This window comes from Pristis pectinata, chromosome 5, assembly GCF_009764475.1.
Source record: "Pristis pectinata isolate sPriPec2 chromosome 5, sPriPec2.1.pri, whole genome shotgun sequence".
Lineage (NCBI taxonomy): Eukaryota > Metazoa > Chordata > Chondrichthyes > Rhinopristiformes > Pristidae > Pristis > Pristis pectinata.
The window spans coordinates 13336815-13362689 of NC_067409.1; positions in this window are offsets into that span (position 1 = coordinate 13336815).

The window sequence follows — 25875 nt, forward strand, 5'->3', positions numbered from 1 at the left end:
ATAGGAGTTGAGTGTCTCTGAGAAAGCTAGCATTTATTGCCCATACTTATAAGCCTTCAGAAGATGGTGGTGAGTCATCTGCTTGAAACACAGCAATCCTTCTGGTGAATGTGGTCCAACAGTGCTGTTAGCTGGAGAGTTCCGGGTTTAGATCCAGCAATGACAAAGGACTGGCAATCCAGATCAGGATGGCGTGCGACTTGGAGAGGAACTTGCGAGCGGCAGGGCTGCCCTTCTTGGTGGGATACATGTAGGATTGGGACGTACTGTCTTGTAGCCTTGGTGAGTAAATGCTGTAAATAGTCCACAATGCAACCACTATACACTGGTGGTGGAGACAATGAACGTCTGTGTTGGTGATGCCAATTAGGCTAGGCTTCTGGGTTCCCTAAGCCAGTAATACATTCACTGTCACATTTTTCCCCTTCCAACCTGACTCAGGAGAAAACTGTGTACTGCCCACTCACACTTAGCTTTTGCTTTGTTTTGGATTCACACTCACCCCAGATCCCATGTTTAATTGCCTTTACACTCAGGCAGAAGCCAATTCGTTCTCCTACTGATTGCTTCTGGTCATAAAACCACAGAGAAGTGTGGGACAAAGAAGAGGAAGACCATTAGGTCAAAGAATTGTTACCGAGCCAAATCTGGTCATCCAGCAATGGATCTGGAACCCTGCGGGTCACAGCTCTTCGTGTATAAAGTCAAATACATTTTAAACATGATGGTGATCTGCCTCTACCGCCTTTCAGGCAAGAAGTTCCAGTCCCCTCTGGATGAAGAGAAATCCTCATTTCCCTTTGATTATCCCCCTTTACCCCCTCTGCTTTGGGAAATAGGCCCTCCTCTATACTTATCTCCATCCCTCATAAGTTTCCCCTCAGCCTCTTCTGTTCAAAGTAAAGCAACCCCAGACATCCAATCTTTCCTCTTATCACGCGTCCGGCTCGTCCAGTCTCTCCTCAGTGCTGAAACATTTCATCCCCGGCTACATCCCAGTGAATCTCCTCTGCTCCCTTTCCAGTGCGATCACATCTTTCCTATAGTGTGGCGACCAAACCTTCACACAGCTCTCCAGCTGTTGACTAATGTTTTATAGAACTGTATCACAACCTCCCTGCCATAATGTTCAGTGCACTGGCTAATGAAGGTAAGTTTTCCTTATTCACTGCCTTATCTATCTGTGATACTGCATTCAGAGATCATTGGACACGTTCAGCAGGCTCCCTCTGTTTCTCAATACTTCCTAGGGTTCTACCCTTCATTGTGTACATCCTATGAGTCAAGAACCAAGGATCAGCATCAAGGGCAGGCACGGTTGTGTAGTGGTTAGCGTAATGCTATTACAGTGCCAGCGACCCGTGTTCAATTCTGGCCACTGTTAGGAGTTTGTATGTTCTCTACATGTCTGCGTGGATTTCCTCCACATTCCAAAAGATGTACTGGTTTGGAAGTTGTGGGCATGCTATGTTGGCGCCGGAAGCGTGGCGACACTTGCAGGCTGCCCACAGAACACTCTATGCAAAAGATGCATTTCACTGTGTGTTTTGATGTACACGTGACTAATAAAGATATCTTATCTTATCTTATCACAGCCTCACATTTAAGGGGTATGCCACTGAGAACTGAGATGAAGAGAAACCTCTTCATGCATTAGGTGCTGAACCTTTGGAATGCTCTCCCTCAGAGGAGGCTCAGTCACTGAGTTGAATCAATGCTGATATCGATGTGGGAACAGTGCAGGAAAATGACATGGAAATAGATCAGCCATCTTCATGAAAGGCGGGGCAGGCTTGAAGATCCAAGGGGCCTATTCCTGTTTCTGCTTCTGATGTTGTTGCTTTCTGAATGGCATTGCCTGACAGATGACTGAAATTTGACACCTTGATTTTGAATTGCTCCATGTTGGCGGAATATAGAGGCCACATGACTTAGATTATATAGCTAATGTTGTAAGAATACGTCACCAGTTAAAATGACGACAGATTCTTATAACATTAGCCTGGGTTACGAACACTGACTTATGTTCAGCCTGTGCATGCAAACAAGATTATGGGAGATCGGTGGGATGGATGGGGATGGATTTGCCAGCTGCTGCAGGGCTGCAGGCATCGTTTGCTGTCTGGGAACCCAGTTTGCGGCTGCATTTCTGACTTGCGAACTGTCCTGTTTATGAACAGTTCACAGGAACAGAACTCTGCCGTAACCTGGGGACGACCTGTAATGATGCAAGGTTATAAATTGTTGAAGTAAGGTACAGTTATTGCTATTTTCATCCTACGCCTTGATGTGCTGGTTGCTCTGTCTATTGGCCGAGTTGTTAAACCATGACCCCACCTTTTCTCTTTCAAGCAGACGTAGAAAATCCCGTGGAGTTATATTGAAGAGGAACATGGGCAGGTGGGGGAGGATTGTGTACCCCAAGCCAATATTTAAACATCACTCAATAGCAGAGAAACAAAATATTTGATCATTATCGCATTGTTGTTGTGGCAGCAGATTGGTTGCTGGCTTTCCTCCCACAGTGACTACAAAAAGCTGTAAAACACTTCCTTAAATTTCTCTATAGGATATGGCCATGATCGGCAAGGCCAGCATGTACTGGCCACCCCTAATTACCATTGAGAAAGTGCTTCTGGTACCACCGAAGGCTGCCTGTGCCATGTATGTGTCTGTGTCCACATTCCTTACCTGAGCAATGGAGTGTTTGGTGAAACACAAAGCGAGTTGGAGAGGCTTCCAAAACATTTCCGACTGGTTTATTCAACTCCCCAACAGCGGTGTAGAAATTAATCTACAACAACTTAGTGCCTTCAGCATTAAAAAACATCTTAAAGAATATTACCTTACAAACATTTGTTCTAATATTATACCCACAATGCAATACACAAAATGGCATCCTGTACTTTAATTATGACCTTATGTTTTATGTGAATTTATTATTACTCGTGTGCCCTCTCTGTTTATAAAATCCAGCGTATCATTGGCTTTTTATGCCTTTATCTACTTGGAACCACACTCTCAGGGATAAGTGCAGGATGTGTTGGGAATACAGGTTAGGTAGCATCTTTGGAAATTCTTAGGAGATTATATTGGTGAAACTGGATGTCACTGGCCTCTGGATGAAATAGGTCCACATTCTGGCACAGAAGGCCAAAGGCTCAATCAGTATCGCATCTCAGTCTCAATAACATTAGAGAAGCAAGTCATTTACAGGAGTAATGATGTTTTAATACAATTTTACAGGGCTTTGGTGAGACTGTACCTTTAATATAGTATAGTTTTGGTTTCATTGCCTGAAAAAAATACACTCTTGCCACAGAGGGAGTACAATGAAGATTCACTAGCCTCATTCCTAAGAAGGTGGGGTTTACTGTCTGATGAGGGACTGAGGAGATTAGGCCTGTATTCTCTCGAGTTTAGAATGAGAGGCGATGTCATCAAAATTTACAAAATTCTTACAGGGCTCGACAGGTTGGATGCAGGGAGGATATTCCTCCTGGGTGTGGGGTCTAGCATCATAAGTGACAGTCTCAGAATAGGGGTAAATGAGGGAAAATGTCTTCACTCAGAGGTTGGTGAATATTTGGAATTCTCTCTCCTGAAGGGGTGTGGAGACTCAGTCACTGAGTTCATACAAAGCAGAGATCAATGGATTTCTGCCTATTTAGGGATAGTGCAGGAAAGTGCTGCTGAATTAAAAGATCAGCCATGATCTTGATGAATGGTGGAGCAGGCTGAAGGACCAAAAGGCCTATTCTGTGCCCTAATTCTTCTGTTCCTCTGCTCCTATGTATGAATCTTTAGCAAGAAGCAAGTAAGTCTGACCGAAATAGTTTGTCACTGCTCTTTTCCAGCTGCGAAGCTCAGGTAGGTCTTTGAAGACGTTTTGTCTTTTATGGAGCCATATGGTATGGAAATAGATCCTTCAGCCCAGTGAATCTGTGCCAACTATCAACCACTAATCCCATTTTTTGTCCTCCTCAAATTCTTTTGAAAATAGTGAAGCGCATGGAGAAATGGTGGAGATAAAGGATAAAGTATGTAACTCTTCAGGATCACCAATCAGCTCCTCTATCACCAGTCTTATAACTCTCCTGGATTTCCATGTGTGCCCTGAACTCCCTTGACATACAGCCCCAGCCAACATTACAAAGACTACCAATGGAATCTGCACCTATCACTTTGCAAGAGTTATAATCTGTTGTTTTGATGCTGGAGGCCAAGCCAATCATGACGAGAGTAAGACTTCAGAGTCAATCTGAATGAAAAATGGAACGGCTTTAAGGGACATCAGACACCAGACCGCAGTCATTCATCATTGTCAGCTTGTATACACCAGCTTTACAAAAAGATGAAACTTGAATATTTTTAGTCCTGTGATAAAAGCATCCTGCAGAAATTTCCACAGAAAACTTACCCAAAGGTAAATGTAGGAATGTTACGGATTTGTGAGGAAATATTAAGTGATCATGGTCATTGAGAGCTGCTAAATTTAATAATGGCCTGGATATTAATGGGACCCAGCCCATGCCCTCATAGTTGCCCCTTTCTATCTGCATGGCCACACTGACCTTTAGTCAGTGTACAGCTCCCAGTGACCTCGAGGTCTCAATGCTGACATTATCCTCTGAGGTGCAATGGGCCACAAGCAATGACTAGCTCTCAAGCTCCTGCGAGGTGCAATGGGCCCTGAGCAATGACTAGATCCTAGGCTCCTGCAACTTGGATCCCATGCATCTTAATCTTCTGGATGAGCCTTCCATGAGGGACCTTGTCAAATGCCTTACTAAAATCCATGTAGACAACATCCACAGCTTGACCTTCATCAATCACCCTTGTCACCTCCTCGAAAATATCAATTGTTAGTAAGACATGATTTGCCCCAAGCAAAGCCATGCTGACTGTCTCTAATTAGGCCATGGTCTTCCAAATGGTCATAAATACTATCCCTAAGAATCCTCTCCAGTAACTTCCCTTCCACTGACATGAGACTCATCATTCTATACTTCCAGGATTATCCCTGTTTCCTTTCTTGAATAATGGAACAACATTAGCTACTCGCCAGTCCTCAGGGACCTCGCCTGTGGCTAGAGGGGGCATGAAGATATTGGTCAAAGCCCCAACAATCTCATCTCACCTCTCTCAATAACCTGGGGTATATCCCATCAGGCCCTCGGGACTTATCTACCTTAATACTCTTTAAGAGACCCAACTCTACCTCCTTCTTTATCTCAAAATGCCCCAGCATATTAGCACGCTCCACACTAATCTCCCCATCCTCCACGTCCTGCTCCTTGGCAAATACTGATGCAAAGTACTCATTTAGGAGCTCACCCACATCCTCCACTTCCAAGCACATGTTCCCTCCTTTATCCTTGAGTGGTCCTACCGTCTCCCTAGTTCTCCTCTTGCTCTTGATGTATGTATAGAATGCCTTGGGATTCTCTTTAATCCTACTTGCCAAGGACTTTTCATTGTCCCTCCTGGCTTTCCTAATTCCCTTCTTGAGTTCTTTTCTGGCTTCTTTATAATTCTCAAGGGCTCTGTTTGATATTAGCTTCCTCAGCCTTACATATGTTTCCTTTTCCTTCTTGACTAAATTCACCACCTCTCTTCACATCCAAGGTTCTCTCACCCTGCCATCCTTGTCCTTCCTTCTTACTGGAACATACCTGTCCTGTACTCTGTGCAGTTGGTCTTTAAACACCCTCCACGTCAGATGTGGACTTGCCCCAAAAACAGCTGTTCCGAATTAATTCTCCCTAGTTCCTGCCTAATGCTCTCATAACTTGCCCTGCTCCAATTTAATGTTTTCCTGCAAGGTCCATACTTATCCTCATCTATAGCTATCTTAAAACTTAAGGAGTTGTGGTCACTGTTCCCTAACTGTTCTCCCACTGAAAGGTCAGTCACCTGGCCAGGCTCATCACCCAACACCAGGTCCAGTATGGCCCCTCCTCTTGTTGGACCATCTACATTGATTTAAGAAACCCTCCTGGATGCACCAAACAAAATCTGCCCCATCTAATCCTCTTACACTAAGGAGGTCCCAGTCTATATTAGGGAAGTTGAAGTCACCCACTACAACAACCCTGTTGTTTTTTCACCTTTCCCTAATCTGCCTGCATTGATTAGCAGATACATTAGGGACATTTAAGAGACTTCTTGGATAGCCACATGAATGATAGAAGAATGGAGGGCTATGTGGGAGGTAAGGGCCAGATAGATCTTAGAGCAGGATAAAATGTTGGCACAACATTGTGGGCCAAAGGGCCTGTACTGTGCTGTAATGTTCTATATATATCTGTTGCTCAATGTCCTGGTGGCTATTGGGGGGGCTGTAGTATAATCCCATCAGAGTGATTGCACCTTTCTTATTTTTGATGTGGGGAGTGTGGGGAGAATAACATTTGATGAATTTTAATAGGGACTGGATAGTCAGTGCAGACTTGGTGGGTCAAACAGCCTGTATACGCATGGAAAAGCATACTGGAGATTTACTTAAAAATGGTTTTGCTGCCCATGACACCCCTTTCTTTGGCAGTGCTCACTAAATAATCAGCTGTAAAAAATATTTATCGGGAGGCAGATGCTTCCTTTAAGCAGCTTTCTCCATTGGTTAGAAAATGATACAGTGTGTGAATTCCAGAACATGAGCACTGTAATAAGAATCAATGAATAAAACTCCCTCGGGGTACATTAACCTTTACTGGATTGAGGTCTGATTCTATCGGCTTATATCTGGTAAGTCTTAACTCCACACATATACAGCAGGGTAATTAAGTCAGATTTGAATGAACATCCAATACTTCTGAGAGTATCACATGCTTCCATCCAGTGAAGATCAGAGCTCAGGTAGGACCAGACCCCGGAGTGAATGCATATTTTATTCTGGTGAATGAGACAGCTCGCTTTCCTTTCTCAGTGAGCTTAAGTAACAACTTTGATACTAACATTGATGGACATCCTGTGATCAGCTTTGATTAAATGAAGGTGGCGTGTGGATGAGAAATCAAGTCATCATGTCAATGCATTTCAAAAGCACTCATTTGATTAATAATCTATTCGGCAGCAAATAACAAGCAGCAGAATAAACACATTAAGTATATTTATGGGACAGGCTGCAGCTGGTATTAATAAAGGCAAATTCAGGCGTCATTACCCAAGGGAGATTGATGTTGCTACTTAAGTGCTTTGGATGTTTTATTTGTGTTCAGAATGCTGGGTGTACCTGGAGTGACAGAGCAACTTTAGAAACTAATATTTGTTTATCTTGTCAGTGATTTACAACTTTCTTTCTCAATCCACTGTTACCTGCTTCACTTACTGACTTACTCTGAAGGAATTGATATGTTGGTGAAATGGGCTGAGAAATGGCAGATGGAGTTTAATCCAGATAAGTATGAGGTGATGCATTTTGGGAGGCTGGGACATACTCCGTGAATGAGAAGATCCCAGGAGAGATAAGAGAGAGGTAGATCTTTATTAGTCACATGTACATCGAAACACACAGTGAAATGCATCTTTTGCGTAGAGTGCTCTGCGGGCAGCCCACAAGTGTCGCCACGCTTCTGGCGCCAACATAACATGCCCACAACTTCCTAACCCGTACATCTTTGGAATGTGGGAGGAAACCGGAGCACCCGGAGGAAACCCACGCAGACACGGGGAGAACGTACAAACTCCTTACAGACAGTGACCGGAATTGAACCCGGGTCACCGTCGCTATAAAGCGTCATGCTAACCTCTACACGGTATTGAGGAACAGAGGGACCTTGGTGTACAAGTCCAAAGATCCTTGAAGGTGGCAACATAGGTAGATAATGTAGTTAAGAAGACATATGGGATTCTGGGCTTCATTAGTTGGGGCATTGAATACAAGAGCAGGGAGTTTGTGCTCCAACTTCATAAAACTTTGGTCAGACCTCAGTTCTGGTCACCACACTATAGAAAGGATGTGATAATGCTGCACAGGGTCCAGAGGAGATTCATCAGGGGTGTTGGACACACAAGAGACTGCAGATGCCAGAATCTGGAGAAAAAAACAAACAGCTGGAGGAACTCAGCGAGTTGAGCAGCATCCGTAGAGGGGAAAGGAATGTAGGCTTTTGATGCAGTCTGGTAAGTTAGTTGACTCCTGTAACTTGCCCCTAGAGTGTGGTGAGTGGTAGAATCTGGGAGGAATTAATGGGAATGCAGGGAGAATGCATCATATGGAAAAGTACTGGAGGAATGGGATTGCTCTATATGGGCCGGCACTGAGTTGATGGACCTTCTATGTCATAAGGAAATCTGGAAATACAGCAAAGTTATTCCTAAATTTCTCATTGATGCTATTGCTAACTGACCCAGTGAGACCATTCAAAGTGTCTTCAGCAATACTATAACGAGATCCATTCTGAAATGAAACTGCTGAATGTTGATGTTGTCTCAATTAATTTAGTTTAGAAATGTTGGTTTTATGAATAATAATGTTTTATAATCTGAATCATCAGGCAAAGGGCAAACTAAAGGGACAGCTTTGCATTTGCAAATAACGGGATCATTTAACAACCTAAACCAGACCATTGAGCAGAATTTCTTCTTGTCCCATAGAATTGCAAAGCTTTGCTGGAGGCCATTAATAGGCAAATGAAGGTCGAATGGAAAAGTGCCAGGATTTAGGAGATGCACTTGCTGCAGACTCAGTGTTGATTGTACACTTCAGAATTATTACATTTTCACTCTGAGAGCAAGGATACCTTAAAGCCGGATTGATGTATTTTTTTACAACAGGAGTTGATAGTTGGCATGTTGGATGCATGCTGGTTATTAGAGCAATAAAGCAGAGTGAAGAAGATTGAAGCAAAGAAATCAGTTTGCAGCGAATTGCCTGTGGCAAGTATCCAGATGCCTGTCTCAACAGGTGCAGATGGTGTTACCTGGCAATGTTGGAGGAGTATTGTCAAAGTCATAGAAGCAAAGGCATAGAAAATGCTAAAGGCAGATAACTTACACTGTTGCTGAAGCCACGTGATTTTTCAATTACCCCTGGCTACAGGAGTGGTGGAAGAGGATCAGAGGGGGACCTACAGTGCATCTGCTTTTAAAAAAGCCAGGAAGAGATAAACCTAGTCATTACAGGTCATTGTTTAACATCAGAGTGGACAAATTATTGGAATCCATTCCAAAGAACAGTATAAAGCCTCATTTAGAGAAACACAGATTAATCAACGCCTGTCAGCATGGGTTTGTTAAAAGAAGGTTGTGTCTGATTAACAATTGAATTCTTTGTGGTTGTAGCAAGGAGGGTCGATGAGTGATGTGCTTTTGATGTAGTCTTCATGCATTACAGCAAGGCTTTTGACAAGATCCCACATGGCAGGCTGGTCAAAAAACTATAAGCCCATGGGATCCAAGGGAGAGTGGAAAATTGGACCCAAAATTGGCTCAATAGAAGGAAGAGAAGGCTAGTGGTTGATGGGTGTTTTTGTGACTGGAAGGCTGTTACCATTGAGTAGCATGGGGCTCAGCACTCTTGCTTTTTTGGATTTTTTTTTGCAATAAATTTAATGATTTAGAGTTGAATGTTGTGGATGAAATAAAGAACTTTGCCAATGATACAAAAAATGGCAGGAGGATAAAGGTGGTCTGGTCAGTTGGGTAAAAAAGTAGCAGATGAAATTTAATCCAGAATAGTGGGAAGTAATGCGTGTGAAAGATACAAGGTGAGGGACTAAGTAGGAGGATATTGAGGGACCTTGGAATGTATCCTTGTAGGTTAGAGGACAGGTTAATGAGGTGGTTAAAAGAGATAAAAGGATGTTATTTTGAGGCATTGAAATTAAGAGCAGGGGAATTAGATTGGGTCTGTGTATAAACCACAGTTTGAGTACTGTTTACATAAGAACATAAGAAATAGGAGCAGGAATAGACCATTTGGCCCATCGAGCCTGCTCCGCCATTCAATAAGATCATGGCTGATCTGGTCATGGACTCAGATCCACCTACCTACCTTTTCCCCATAACCCTTAATTCCCCTACTATGCAAAAATCTATCCAACTGTGTCTTAAATATAATTAATGACGTAGCCTCTGCTGCTTCCTGGGCAGAGAATTCCACAGATTCACTACTCTCTGGGAAAAACTTTCTCCTCATCTCCATCCTAAATCTATTCCCCCAAATCTTGAGTCTATGCCCCCTAGTTCTAGTCTCACCTACCAGTGGAAACAACCTTCCTGCCTCTATCTTATCTATGCCTTCCATGATTTTAAATGTTTCTATAAGATCCCCTCTCATTCTTCCGAATTCCAGCAAGTATAGTCCCAGGCGACTCAATTTTTCCTCATAAGCTAACCCCCTCAGCACCCGAATCAACCTGGTTAACCTCCTCTGTACAGCCTCCAAAGCCAGTATATCCTTCCTCAAGTAAGGAGAGGAAGTTTAGTTCTGTTTAGTTCTGATCACCATGTAATGTGATTGTACCAGATAGGAGATTTAGTACAATCTTGGCAGGGTTGGAAGTGCTGGAGGAACTCAGCAGGTCAGGCAGCATCCATGGAGGGAAATAAACAGTCGACGTTTCGGGTCGAGACCCTTCATCAGGACTGGAAAGGAAAAGGGCAGCAACCAGAATAAGAAGGTTGGGGGGGGGGGGGAGGAGCACCCACCTACCTACCTTCCCCCCTCACCTGGATTCACCTATCACCTGCCAGCCTGTGCTCCTTCGCCCTCCGCCTGGCCTGCTGAGTTTCTCCACCATTTTGTGTGTGTTGCTCCAGATTCCAGCATCTGCAGAATTTGTTGTTACAGGATGAGTTGGATTTATTTTCCTTCAAGTGGAGAAGGATAAACCTCGATCTGATTGACATACACAACATTGTAAGGAGCAGAAATAGGCCGATAAACTAGAGAACATAGGTTTTTTGGTAGGAGGAGGAAATTTAGAGGGATTTGAAGAATCTTTTCACCCACAGGGTGATGGAAAGCTGAAAGTCACTGCCCAAGGGGTGGTGAAGGCAGGTACTCTCACAACATCTAATTATTTAGGTGGGTGCTTGAAACACCATGGCATTGAAGGCCATGGATTGAGTGTTGGAAAATGGAATTGCTATGATGGTTGGCATGGACACATTGGGCTGAAGAGCCTACTTGTACATCCCTTGCATCCATAATTTTGAGATCTGTTAGAATGTTGCAGGCCTCAATGAGATCACATCTCATTCTTCCAAATTCTATAGCCCCATACTCATCAATCTCCCCTCATAAAGCAAACCTGCCATCCGAGGAACTAGTGGAGTGAATTATAACCTTTAATGAGTGCGTTGAATTCCCCCAAGTGTCCTGCAGAAAGTACTACTGTGCACCATTTTCTTAACAAGGCTAATTTAAACCAAGCATATCTTCTTGGTCAAATAATCAATCCCTTCAATCAGCCTACTGCACAAGGGATGTGGAATTGACTACATCAGGTTTCCTTACCTTGTCTGCAAATACTCCACCGAGTGCTTAGCAGAGATAAGATTCAAAATAATGTTCCAGTTCTTTTGCTACTCTGTTCTTTGGGAATCTCTGAAAAGCTGGGATGCTTCAACCACCTCTTTATTTTTTGTTGAAAGCTGATTTGAAAACATTTGCTTTTTGGGTGGTGAAATTAAGATAAGATATCGTTATTAATCACATGTGCATTGAAACACACAGTGAGGCGCATCCCTTGAATAGAACGTTCTGTGGGCAGCCCGCAAGTGTCGCCACGCTTCCGGCACAAACACGGCATGCTCACAACTTCCTAACCTGTACATCTTTGGAATATGGGAGAAAAATGGAGCACCCGGAGGAAACCCACGCAGTCACGGGGAGAACGTACAAGTTCCTGACAGACAGCAGCGGGAATTGAACCTGGATCGCTGGAGCTGTAATAGCGTTATGTTAACCACTACACTATCGTGCCACAGTATTCTCATCTGCTGTGGCATTTGGAGAGATTACACTGGCTACTTAGAAGGAAATGTGGATCAGAGATCAGCATGTGACACGATAGGCCTTAACCTTAGCAGACGGTTCTGCAGTGAATTGGCACTTCTCCTCTTGCTCTTTGTCGTCTTGCCAGCTCCTGTGATTGTGGATGGAATTGTGGAAGGTGCTGCCCCTGACCTCCCTTTCCACTGTTGGAATCATCATTGAGCAGGGCATGAAGCACTGACAGACTGAAGATAGGGTCTAGTTGCACTTTGCATCTGGCCCCTGAGCTCTACATTGAATGGGACCACCAACCCTTTGTAAAAAGTTGAGTAAATAAATGGTTTATTTATTTGCCTTCTTTTTTTTTAATTAACTGCTCATATATCTTTAACACCTTGCTGTACGGCGGTGAAGCATGGACTTATTATCGCTGTAATGAATGACTCAACTGCATCCTTGATATTTTGGTCATGTTCATGAAACCTTGTGGAAGGAAATAAATTCTAACTCAATAGTGGTCACATTAGCAAAGAAGCCACGTATCCAGTACTCTTCAAGTTTTGCACTGGATGGAAGATGATCGTATCCCCCACAGACTCTGTATGGAGAAGTGGACCAAGACACGAGGCCAGTAGGGTGCCCAAAGCTCCCTTTTGAGGGCCACTTTTATTCATTTTGGGCATCTCCACGTGGCTGGCTGCCCTTAATAACGTGGTGGTGAGCTCATATCTTGACCAACTGCAATCGTTCTGGTGAAAGTACTGTCACAATGTTATTGTGTAGAAGATCCCAGGAGTTAAATCAATGATGATAAAGGATCAGTGATGTATTTCCCAGTCAGGAAGATGTGGGCCGAAGAGGGGAACAGGTGGGTGGTGGTGTTTCTAGCACCTGTTGCCCTTATCCTTGGTAGTAGAGGTCACAGGTTTGGGAGGTTTTGTCAAAATAGTCTGGTCATGGTATTTTCTCCCACCACTGACTTGTACCTGACAGATGATGAAAGGATCTTGGGCTGTCAAAGGAGAGTTACTTGCCACAGAGAGTCTCGCACACAGTCTAGGATTATGTAGACTGAGCTGCAGAGAAATTTCTTCTTCAGAGAATAGTGAATCTGTGAAATTTTCTTCCACAGAAAGCAGTTGAAGCCAAATCATTAAAAGTATTCAAGAAGGAATTAGATATAATTCTTCGGGCTCAAAGGATTGTGAGATACAGGGAGAAAGCTGGAATAGAATTTGGATGAATAGGATTTTATGTTACGGGTTATAACAGGGAAACAAAGGACTGCAGATGCTGGAATCTAGATGAAAAAACAGGATGACGCTGGAGGAACTCAGCAGGCCAGGCAGCATCCGTGGAGAAAAGCAGGCGGTCAATGTTTCAGGCCAGGACAGAAGGTAGGAAAAGGGAAGCCCAATATATAGGAGGAAAAGCAGAGCAGTGATAGGTGGACAAAAGAGGGGAGACGGGGTGGGTGCAGGGTGGTGATAGGTAGATGCAGGTAAGAGATTGGTGATAGGCAGGCGCGGGGAGGAGGGGAGAGCAGATCCACTGGGGGGATGGGTCAAAGGTAAGGAGAGAAAGAGAAAAAGGGGGTAGAAAAATGATAGGCTAGGAAAGGGAAGAAAAGAAGAAGCGTGGTGGAGGGGAGGTGTGTGGAGAAGGGGGTGGGAGGATTCAGTGTTCATGCCGTTAGGCTGCAAGGTTCCAAGACGGAAAATGAGGTGCTGTTCCTCCAGTTTGCGCTTGGAATTCTCCTGGCAGTGGAGGAGGCCGAGGACTGACATATCAGTGATAGTGTGGGAGGGGGAGTTGAAGAGACTGGCAATGGGCAGATGCAGATCGCGGTTACGGACAGAGCACAGGTGTGCTACGAAATGCTCACCTAGTTTTCGTTTGGTCTCGCCAATGGTTATAACACTCTGGTTAGGGTGCATCTGGAGTATTGCATTCAATTTGGGTCACCCCATTATAGGAAGGATGTGGAGGCTTTGGAGAGGGTGCAGAAGAGGTTTACTAGGATGATGCATGGATTAGAGGACATGCGCTATAAGAGAGGTTAGACAAACTTGGATGTTTTCTCTGGAGTGGTGGAGGCTGAGGGAAGATCTGACAGAGGTTTATATGATTATGAGAGGCATAGTTAGGGTAGACAGCCAGTATCTTTCTCCCAGGATGGAAATTTCTAATACCAGAGGGCATGCATTTAAGGTGAAAGAGGGTAAGTTCAAAGGAGATGTGTGGGGCAAATTTTTTTACACAGTGTGGTGGGTGCCTGGAATGCATTGCCGGGGGGGGTAGTGGAGGCGAATATGATGGAGGCATTTAAAATGCTCTTAGATAAGCACACGAATATGCAGAGAATGGAGGGATATGGCCATTGTGTAGGCAGAAGGGATTAGTTTAGTTAGGCTTTTAATTACTAGTTTAATTAGTTCAGCACAACATCGAGGGCTGAAGGCCCTGTTCCTGTGCTGTACTGTTCCATGTTCTATGATGACCAGCCATGATCAAAATTGAATGGTGGATCACTCTGGCTGAAGGACCTAATCCTGCTCCTAAATTCCATGTTTCTATGGAGATGACATCTGGTTCACCTTTGACTTTGAGGGGATGGAATCTACCATCCTTACCAGTGAGGCTCACATGTGATCGACTCGGAATGCCCACTGAAGTAGCCCAGAATAGCTCCGAGTCTACGCCACCAGCTCCCGAAGGGGCCATCTGAGATGGACAAAACATGGTTGCCATCTCTGCGATGCCCAGACCCTGAAAGATTAATAAATAAAAGGTGGCCCTTATTTGACCAGGCTGCTTTGAGATCACCTTCCCAGACCTGCAACCTCTACCACCAGGAAGCTCAAGGGCAACAGATACCTGGAACACTACCACCCAAAGCTTCCCCTTCAGGTAGACCACGACAGAAGCAAATCAGCTGTGGAGAAGGACGCACCTCTGTCGATGATCACCATCTCATGGCAGACACCAGCACTCTGAGTGAGAAACCAGGGAACCATCGATTATCTGACATCATCAGCCAAGGCCATTCCCAGTTGTGGCACCTGGTAGACTCCATATTTCCAGAACCTTCTTATTTAGCCATCAGTGGAAATAAAGTATGCAATGTGGCCTCACCAGTTCAATAGCTGCATGTCTATCAACTTATACTGATGAGAGAATGCCAACCAAATAATGTTTTTAATTAATTTCTCATAATTTAAGCTGCTTTTAATTAATCCTATTTTTAAAATTTTCATTCTTCAGGGTTATTTAAACCACTTTGAATGGTTTTTAAATACTTCAGAGATATTTAAAAAATGTTGGAAGACCTTTGACAGTTTCCTGGAGACACTGCCTGAGGCTTAGTCTCTGCTTGTGGCCAGCCCTCCATCAGGATATCTCTCGGGTACAGAAGGTCAGTCCAGTTGGCCCTCTGTAGCTGGAACAGGTTCCCTCTGTATCTGGAGCGGGCTCAATTGAAGGCAACGATAAACAGTCTGCTGGAGGAACTCAGCAGATTGAGCGGCATCTGTTGGGGGGAAGGAGTTGTCGACTTTTCAGGTTGAAACCCTGCATCAGGGTCTCGACCCGAAACATCAACAATTCCTTCCCTGCCCCCACCACCCCACCCCTGATGCTGCCCAACCCGCTGAGTTCCTCCAGCAGATTGTTCGTTGCTCCAGGTTCCAGCATCCGCAGTCTCTTGTGTCTCCACGGAAGGCAGATTTCATTGGAATGAGAGTTGGTCTGGTAGAAAGCCAGCGCAGAAACAACGGGCCAAATGGCCTCCTCCTGCGCCGTAAGCATTTTATCGGATCAATGTCTTAGAATGCAGTTGGTGAGCAGCGGGTGTAGAGTTCTTTGTGCCCTGGTTCTCCCCTGTCTGACCACCAAAGTTACACCCTCTCTACTTTCCTCCATCTCCCATTTTAGCTACGGGGCTAACTTGTTTCAAGTAAGGGTGACGTCTGAGATTCTAGAATGTAATGGCAAGCTTCAGTTTTTAAATTATGGACCCAATAACAGCAGCAAGCACGCTTTTGTGTTAATGTAAAAGGCCCCCTGTGGTACTGCAATGCATTAGTTAACTCATTTAAAATTAAAGGGTTAACAAAATCCACTTAAACAATGCACAGAGGATTTCACATGAGGCCACTTTCAACCTTATGATCAACAAAGCAATAAAGTACATTCAGGTAAGGATCCTTATCATGGCTTCATAAATTTATTCATGAAGATTTCTTATTTAAATGCTAACACATTGTAAAAGTATATTTATGATTTCAATAGAAAAACCACATAACAGAAATCTCCGAAGACACATATTTACAATGCACTGCAGAGCAACGGCAGGGTTGCCGTTCCCATAACAGCAATTATTTCATTGCCCAGTCCTGTTTACAATAATGTGGTGTTTGTGTCATCCTTTTCCTAATGAAAACACTACTTCAGCATAATTTGCCATTATGCATTCAACACCGTTTGATTCACTCCGATGTAAATTAGATAGATTTCTTTTGGGAAATAACATACTTGATATTGCTCAGTGGGGATGACGCTACTGGTGCTCCCCCCCTATTTATGTGCTAAAGGTAGCAACATCAGGCAAGGTGCACAGCTGAAAATCTAGAAATTGTTGTCCGAGACTTCACCTTAACATTTCATGGCATGTCGTTGATGTACTTACATGGTAAACAAGAACTGAGATTAGCATGTTTATTGGTGAGTGTATGGAACAAGCTGCCAAAGGAAGAGGCAGATAAAACTACAACATTTAAAAGACATTTGGATAGATTCATAGGTAGGAAAGGTTTAGAGGGATATGTGCCAAATGCAGGCAAATGGGTCTAGTTCAGGAAGGCACCTTGGTCGACATGGACAACTTGGGATGGAGGGCCTGTTTCTATGCTGTATAACTCTATGCAAGATTACTTTCAATCTACGTATTCTTTTAATGATATACTAAGTGTTACTTATCACAATCAGCTTCTGAGACATTGACAATTAAATATTGCAAGTGTGGTGTCCTGGTCCTTTATGTTTAGAACTGCAGGAAATTTTAAAAATGTGAAATTTTAATTTATCAAGATCCGAATACTAAAATAGGAGGAGAAAGTGAGTCAAAATGTTCAGTTTTCTCTTTTACCAAGCTTGGATCATGAGATCCTATGGGAGAGGATGGTGGAGATACAAGGACAAAATTATGGAAGGCAAGAGAAAAGGGGGAGTGGTTACTGACAGGATAAGGGCAAAGCTCGGTTAAATGTGCAGGTTCAAAATTGGGGGTGAAATGTTAACAAAACGTACAGATGCTTTTGTCCCTCCTGCCTGTGACACTCAACAGCAATGAGCTGTCAAAACAACAATAAAAGCCATTCTGGGGGAAAGATGTCTGGGAGTCTCCACTCTGATTCCCTAAGGCAAACAAAATTAATCCAGGAAATCAGTTTAGCACTCATTAATGCTGTGTAGTGTCCAGGTTTTGTGAAGATGACAGAAAGAAGATGAAAGTGAGGAATAAGCAACCCCTATTTTTGCTTGATTTGGTTTAAAAAGGAAAATCATTTTCAATTGGTTTTGTTGTTTTGTATTCCCTGAATCAGATACAGCAGCACTGTGAGATAACAGAGATGTGAGCCCATGCTTTTCTCTTATTTATGGAATTGCAATGTCTTTTCTCATTGGTGATCTGTTCTGATATTAAAACTCATTCCACAGACCAAAGCATTCCAAGCTTGAAATTTTAAAGATAATACTTCCAATTTGTCAGAATATTTTCTTCAAAAGAATTGCTTCTTGTGTTATTCAGTTTTACGATGAATTAGTCCAGTGGAGAAAACAACCTTGAAGGGGAGATGGCTCATCATGATTCCAGGATGCACAACATCAAATACAGTAAGAAGCTGGTAATTGTGGAGCCTATCTACAGAGGAGCAGAGCTGGATTGGACAGAAAGGTCAACTGCAATGTAAAACCGGAGCAGATCTAGGAAAAGCACCTGTCCTTTCTTATTCATTTCACAGGATGTGGCCAATTAATTTGAGAAGTCACACTTTGTAGGAACAACAGGGTACAAGAGGGGTGCAGAAAAGATTTATGAGGAAGGTTCCAAAGAGGAGAGAGATTTCAGCTGCAGGGTTAGGCTGGAGAGGCTGGAGCTGTTCTCCATAGACCAAAGAACATTGAGACGAGATTTGGCGGAACTGTTCAAGTTCATAAACGCTTTAAGTAGGGTCAACAGAGGGAGGCTGTTGCTATTGTTAACTTTGAGGGCATCCTTCTGTTTGTTGGCCAATGAACAACCAGCCATATGGTTAAAGAGACACAACATCATATGGTCATACAGCACAGAAAGAGGCCCTTCAGCCCATCATGTCTATGCCAACCATCAAGTACCCATCTATACTGATCCCGTTTACCTGCCCTTGCTCTGTAGCCTTCAATGACTTCGTGATTCAAGTGTTCATCTCAATACTTTTATGATGGTATAAACGTAGCTGCATCCACCACCCCTTGAGGCAGTCTGTTCCAGATTCCAACCACCCTCTGGGTGAAAAAAATCCTTCCTCAGTCCTCCTCCTACCCTAGCCTTAAACCTATTCCCTCTCATTTTAGATGCCTTAGCACTAGGGAAAAGTTTCCCACTATCTACCCTCTCTTTACCCTCAAGACAGTTAGGAAGAACTTGGATAGGTATATGGAGGGGCGGGGCTTAAAGGGATATTGGCCAATCACAGGTAATTGGGACTGGTATTGGTATTAGTATTGGTTTATTATTGTCACGTACTGAGGTACAGTGAAAAACTTGTCTTGCATACCGTTTGTACAGATCAATTCATTACACAGTGCATTGAGGTAGTACAGGGTAAAAACAATAACAGAATACAGAGTAAAGTGTCACAGCTACAGGGAAGTTCATTGCAGGTAGCTAATAAGGTGCAAGGTCATAACAAGGTAGATTGTGAGGTCAAGAGTCCATCTCATCGTATAAGGGAACCGTTCAATATTCTTATCACAGTGGGATAGAAGCTGTCCTTGAGCCTGGTGGTATGTATCCTCAAGCTCCTGTATCTCCTGCCTGATGGGAGAGGGGAGGAGAAGAGAATGTCTGGGGTGGGTGGGGTCTTTGATTATGCTGGCTGCTTCACCAAGGTAGCGAGAAGTATAGGCAGAGTGTGATGTGCTGGGCTGTGTCCACAACTCTCTGCATTTTCTTGCGGTCCTGGGCAGAGCAGTTGCCGTACCAAGCTGTGGTGCACCCAGATAGGATGCTTTCTATGGTGCATCGATAAAAGTTGGTGAGTGTCAGAGGAGATGCCAAATTTCTTTAGCCTCCTGAGGAAGTAGAGGCGCTGGTGAGCTTTCTTGGCTGTGGCGTCTACATGATTTGACCAGGACAGGCTATTAGTGATGTTCACTCCAAGGAACTTGAAGCTCTCAACCCTCTCAACCTCAGCAACATTGATGAAGACAAGAGCATGTACACCACCCCCTTTCCTGAAGTCAATGACCAGCTCTTTTGTTTTGCTGACATTGAGGGAAAGCTTGTTGTCATGACACCATGCCACTAAGCTCTCTATCTCTAGCTGGGTGGGCACTGCGGTCGGCATGGACTGGTTGGGCCGAAGGGCCTGTATCCATGCTACATATGACTTAAGTTTCCCTTCAGCCTCCTCCACTCCAAGGAAAATAAAACACAGCCTCTTCAGCCTTAGCTTAGATCGAAATACCCAATCCCAGACAATATCATGGTGAGTTGTATTTATATACTTTGGCCCGGCAAATGAAGGCAAGTAAGCTATATTCCCTTTTTCACCACCTTATTTACTTGTGCTTCCATCTTCGGGGATGCTTATTCCTCTGTTCTTCATTATTCCCGAGGACTCTTCCATATATTCTGTAACTGGGACTCCAGCGTTCATTGTGTACCAAGGACTTGCCGCATCCACCATATTGATTGGAAGTGTGAGCAGAGACCAACATCAATGCTCAAATGATTCTGAGTTGCCAATAGCGTAGTGGTTAACCTAATGCTATTACAGTGCCAGGGACCCGGGTTCAATTACGGCCACTGTCTCTAAGGGGTTTGTACGTTCTCCCCGTGTCTGCGTGGGTCTCCTCCGGGTGCTCCGGTTTCCTCCCACATTCCAAAGACATATGGGTTAGGAAGTTGTGGGCATGCTATGTTGGCGCCGGAAGCGTGGCGACACTTGCAGGCTGCCCCCAGATCACTCTGCGCAAAGATGCATTTCACTGTGTGTTTTGATGTACATGTGACTAATAAAGATAGCTTATCTTTGCTTGCCACCCAAACTAAATATAAACTTAATTCAGGGAATCCTCCTATTGGGAGGAATCTTAACAAAGAGATCCTGCACCATAGGAGTGCCTTCTCCAACCATAATGGCATCTGCTGGGGCAGCCAAAAGAAGGGAATAATAAACACTGGCAGCCCTCTGAGGAAGTCAGAATTATCAAAGCTGTCAAATAGAACATGGAACAGTACAGCACAGGAACGGGCCATTCGGCCCATGCAGTTTGTGCCAAACATCTTGCTAAATGTTTAAATCCCTCCAAATCTTTCATGGTTTGTGTGATCTTCAGAAGCATTCAAAGACATTTACAACATTACCAAAACAAAGGATTTAAATGTATTAAAAATTGAGAAACTTGAAGAAAGTTGAAAACACTATAAATGTCTCTAAACAGTAAAATAATATATCAGCAATCCATTAGAGATCTAAATTAAATGTTTTGAAAATATTGAAAGGATTATTTTAACATTAAGAACTTACCTAATTGTTTTCTTACACAGAAAAAAGAACTACCTGAGATTCTTGTGGCTGTTCCTATCCATTTAATTCCAAGCTAAAGGGTAGTTTTCCCTCCTCTTTCCTAACATGCGTGCAAAATGGTTTCGGAAGTCCTGAACATAAGTATAAGGTATTTTGACTGAGTTCGGGTTCTCAGATATCATAGAACATAGAACATTACAGCACAGTACAGTCCCTTCGGCCCATAATGTTGTGCTGACATTTTATCTTGCTCTAAGTTCTATCTAACCTTTCCCTCCCACATAGCCCTCCATTTCTCTATCATTCATGTGTCTACCTAAGAGTCTCTTAAATGTCTCTAATGTATCTGCCCCCACAATCTCTACTGGCAGTGCATTCCATGCACCCACCACTCTCTATGTAAAAAACTTACTCCTGACATCCCCCTTATACCTTCCTCCAATCACCATAAAATTATTTCCCCTCGTGTTAGCCATTGTCACCCAGGGAAAAAGTCTCTGACTGTCCACTAGGTCGATGCCTCTTATCATCTTGTACACCTCTATCAAGTCACCTCTCATCCTTCTTCTCTCCAAAGAGAAAAGCCCTAACTCACTCAACCAACCCATCCTCATAAGACATGCTCTCCAATCCAGGCAGTATCCTGGTAAATCTCCTCTGCTGTCGGCTTTCTCGATTTCCATGTGTCATTTAGATGTGCACGGAAATTGCTGTCAGTTACACAGGGCAACGTTGCCAAACTCAAAATTAATTCAGTCATAGAGTCATATGGCATGGAAACAGGCCCTTTGGCCCAACTCAACAAGAAACCGAAGAGATAATGACAGAACGGAATTTAAAATTATCAGTACCTCCTCTACTGGATAACTTAGTGGAAAAATTGAAACCAAACAAATCCCCTGGTCCTCATAGTCTTCATCTCAGGGTTCTATAAGTAGTTTCAATATGGAGGATGCAATAACAATGAGCTTCCAAAGTTCCTAAGGTTTTGGAGCAGTTCTAACAAACTTTAATGTGATAAGACAGGACCTGGCAAAAGTAGACTGGGAGAAGCTATTTGCTGGTAAATCCACATGTGACAAGTGGGAGTCATTCAAAAATGAGTTCAGGGCATGCCCTCTGGTATTAGATTGCTCAATATTGGGAAAAAGATATTGCTTGTCCACCCTATCTATGCCCCTCATAATTTTATACACTTCCAACAGATCACCCCTCAGCCTCCGCTGCTCCAGAGAAAAGAGCCCAAACTTATCCAACATCTCCTGATAACACATGCCCTCTAATCCAGGCAGCATCCTAGTAAACCTGCTCTACACCCTCTCTAAAGTCTCGACATTCTTGCTATAGTGAGGTGACCAGAATTGCATGCAATACTTTAAATGCGGCCTAACCAGAGTTCTATAGAGATGCATCATAGCTTCTTGACTCATGTATCTGCCCAAATGTCTTTTAAACATTGTAATTGTACTCACCTCTACCACTTCTTTTGGCAACTTGTTCCACATACCCACCAGCCTGAAAAAGATTCCCCTCAGGTCCCCTTTAAATCTTTCCCCTCTCACTTTAAATCTATGTCCTTTAGTTTTAGACTCCCCTACCCTGGAATAAAGTCCGTGATCTTTTCTATTTTATCTCTGCCCCTCATGATTTTATATACTTCTGTAAGATCAACCCTTAGCCTCCTAAACTCAAGTGATAAAATTTCCAGATAATCCGCTCTCTCCCTATAACTCAAGCCCTCCAGTCCTGGTAACATCCTTGTAAGTCTTTTCTGTGACTTTTCCAGCTTAATGACATCCTTCCTATATCTATATCTATATCTATATCTATATCTATATCTATATCTATATCTATATCTATCTCTCTCTCTCTCTCTCTCTCTCTCTCTCTCTCTCTCTCTCTCTCTCTCTCTCTCTATATATATATATATATATATATATATATATATATATATATATATTCCAATGTCTTCCAATCTCTCTATAAGCCTATGTGATTGAAAGACACATGGTTAACACCCCCATTTAAGAAAGGGGGGGGAGAGACATGAGGAAAATGGGAACTATTATCAATTTGCTTTATTTGTGTCGCTGACAAAATACTGAATCCTTTATTAAGGACACCGAAGCAGAAAACCATGAAAAGGTTAGACAGATTCAATTTGGCTTTATGAAGGGAAAACCGTGTTTGACAAATCTAATAGAATTTCTTGAGGATGAAACCAACAGGGAAAGATAAGACATCGGTGGAAGTGGTAGGTAAAAATGCAAAGTATAATGTGAGCAGATTTGCTGAGGATAAGTAGCTGTGTTGGAAAATTGACTGTGAAGAGAGTACAGGGAAGGGATAAGGAGGGTGAGGAAGTGGGTAAGAAAATGGCAGATGGAATGGGAAGATGTGAGGTTGTATACATTGGTAGGAGGAATAAATAAACAATGAGAAAGTATTCAATGATGAAAAACACAACGACGCTGGAGGAACTCAGCAGGCCAGGCAGCATCCGTGGAGAAAAGCAGGCGGTCAACGTTTCGGGTAAGGACCCTTCTTCAGGGCTGAAGATAGGAAAAGGGGAAGCCCAATATATAGGAGGGAAAAGCAGAGCAGTGATAGGTAGACAGAAGAGGGGAGGCAGGGTGGGCACAGGGTGGTGATAGGTAGATGCAGGTAAGAGATGGTGATGGGCAGGCGCGGGGGAGGAGGGGAGAGCAGATCCACCAGGGGGGTGGGTCATAGGTAAGGAGAGAGAAAAAAAGAACCGTGCAGCCTAACAGCATGAATATTGAATTCTCCCACTTTAGGTAATCCCCACCCCCCTTCCCCACAAACCCCCCCCCCCACCACCACCATGCTTCTTCTCTTCTTCCCTTTCCTAGCCTTTTTTTCTCTCTCTCCTCACCTTTGACATCCCCCGGTGGGTCTGCTCTCCCCTCCTCCCCTGCACCTGCCCATCACCATCTCTTACCTGCACCTACCTATCACCACCCTGTGCCTCCCCAGCCTCCCCTCTTTTGTCCACCTATCACTGCTCTGCTTTTCCCTCCTATATATTGGGCTTCCCCTTTCCCTATCTTCAGTCCTGAAGAAGGGTCCTGACCCGAAACATTGACCGGCTGATTTTCTCCACTGATGCTGCCTGGCTTGCTGAGGTCCTCCAGCATCATTGTGTTTTTTCATCTGGATTCCAGCATCTGCAGTCCTTTGTTTCTCCAGAAATTATTCAATGATGGTTCAAAGTGAGATCTTACCCTGCTGGTTAATGGGACACAGTAAGTAATCATTGAGGTAAAGCAGGCCATTAGGAAAGCAAATGGCGTTTTGATCTTTATTTCAATGGTGTTTGCTGCTGCTGACTCTTTTGTGAAGACTTGATCACTTCACTAGCCACCGTTTCTGCCCTCTGTAAACTTGAGGTTACTGTTTGCCTCATCCTAACCCACACTAAGTCCCATTTGCCCTGTGATTTTGGCTTTATTTTGGCTGCTGGTTTCACAAAGTCATGATTTTAATATTGGAAACTGTGTTTTGGATCCCCTCCCTGTTAGCCAGCTCCACACACTCTGCACTGACAGGAGAGCGCTAAGAGCCAGAATGGTTCTTGCAAGATAAGGAATTAGAAGACAAAACTTCTGGGACAAATGTGAAACTGATGAATTTGTAAGATGAAATCAATGCCAGCAGCACTTACATCATGGGCAAGTGTAATTAACTAATCATTAATAGAAATTAATTAGTTAACCCCTATTTAAAAGAAGTCACCCGTGACGAATTAATAGACTGCATCTGAAGAAATGGGTAATGGAATTGGAAGTTCAATGCCTTTTTAAGATTAAATTGAATGAAGTTATCTGAGGCCAAGAAATGGTCCATGAATGGTACGGTAAAGTAATGGACTGCCCTCATAGACAGAGCAGAGTCCTTTCTGAAATTAAGAATGATTACATGGTATCGTATAAATTATGTGACACAGAAAGAGGCCTTTGGATCCAAGTGGTCCACACTCCACACAAGCCTCCCTGATTTGATTATCCAACCTTAAATACATTTACTCTACTCGCTTCCTGTGGTAGTGAGTTCCATGTTCCCACCACTCCTCGGGTCAAGAAACTTCTTCTGAATTGCTAGTTGGATTCCTTGGTGTTTATCTTTTATCGATGACCTCTACTTACACTCCTCCAGAAGTGGAATCATTCTCTCTGTATCCACTCTATCAAAAAAAACCTTGATAATTATTAATAACTCCATTGGGCCATGCCTCAGCCTTCTCTTCATCCTTTCAGGACGTGTATGCTCTCACATTTCTGGTAAAAAGAAAACAGAAAATGCTGGAAATACTTGGCAAGTCAAACAGCTTCCATGGAAAGAGAAACAGAGTGAACATTTCAAGTGGAAGACTCTTTGTCAAAGAGTTCTGATGAAGAGTCATAGAATGATAGAGTCATACAATGCAGAAACAGGTCGTTAGGCCCAACTTGTCCGTGGCAACCCAGTTGCCTATCTAAGCTAGTCCCATTTGTCTGCATTTAGCCCATATCCATCTAAACCTTTCCTATCCATGTACCTGGTCAAATGTCTTTTAAACATTGCAATTGTACCTGCATCTACCACTCCCTCTGGCAGCTTGTTCCACATACCCACCAGACTCTGTGTGAAAAAGTTGCCTGTCAGGTCCCTTTTAAATCTTTCCCCTCTCATTTTAAATCTATGTACTCTAGTTTTCAACTCCCCTACCCTGGGAAAAACGCTGGGACCATCCACCATATCTATGCCCCTCATGATTTTTTATGTAAGATCACCCCTTGGCCTCCTACACTGTAGGGAAAACAGTCCTAGCCTATCCAGTCTTTCCTTATAACTCAAGCCTTCCAGTCCTGGTGACATACTTGTGAATCTTTTCCACACCCTCTCCAGCTTAACCACGTCCTTCTTATAGCTGGGTGACCAGAACTACCACAATACTTCATGTACAGTCTCACCAACGTGTTGTACAGCTGTAACATGACATCCCAACTCTTGTACTCTGTGCCCTGATCGATGAAGGCAAAAGCGTGCCAAGCACCTTCTTCACCGCAACACACACGAAATGCTGAAGGGACTCAGCAGGGTCAGGCAGCATCTATGGAGGGAAATGAACAGTCG